The following is an 802-nucleotide window of genomic DNA, read 5'->3' on the forward strand; positions in this document are numbered from 1 at the left end:
TTACATATATTTATATTGGCATATTCTTGTTACGTCAATCTCATGGTATATTAACTGTTGCTTTGTGATGTGATGACACTTCATCTTCTTCGTGTTTTCAATAATGAATAAATTGGATATATTTGTACTCAAAGTAAAAAAAAATATCAAAAAAATATCCGTGATCTTATGTTTTGTTCTTAATCAAATATTATTAATCTTGTTCCTTCCAATTACTACAGGTCACTTCAAACAATTTCGTCTAACATAGTTAGGTACTTACGTTTAGCACGCTCGATCACTTTAAGTTTTTAAAGTGAAAAGCTTATCACTAGAGTATCTTTAATGAAATTTGAATTTTTTCAAATACTTTTTATTCCTATTTCGTTCGTTACCGTAAGTTACTGGTGTTTGAATGTAAGTTGAAAGGATTGGTATTCATAGATATTTAGGTATTAGCGCTTGGAAGCTAAATCGTATGTCCCTTTTATTGTTTGAGAATATTTTCCTGAGATTCAACTAGAATATTCAACTTGTATAATCTAGCGTATAGAATTTATCTTCTAGATATCAACAGTCTGGCATCAAATAGATAATTTAAAATTCTGGATACCAAAATTTAAATGTAAAAATTGAGTATATGAAAAATATAAAAGTAAGGTTCGAAGCATTACTTTTATCTTTATCTTAAACAGAATTACACATTCTGAAATTACATTCTCATCCAACAATTTTGTTTTGTGCTCAGCATGTGAGTTATTTTGAAGTATGTGCGTATGTATATGCCGTCGAATGGGAGAATATCATAATTGTTGCACAACAT

Source organism: Bombyx mori, chromosome 10 (genome assembly GCF_030269925.1).
Source record: "Bombyx mori chromosome 10, ASM3026992v2".
Taxonomy (NCBI): domain Eukaryota; kingdom Metazoa; phylum Arthropoda; class Insecta; order Lepidoptera; family Bombycidae; genus Bombyx; species Bombyx mori.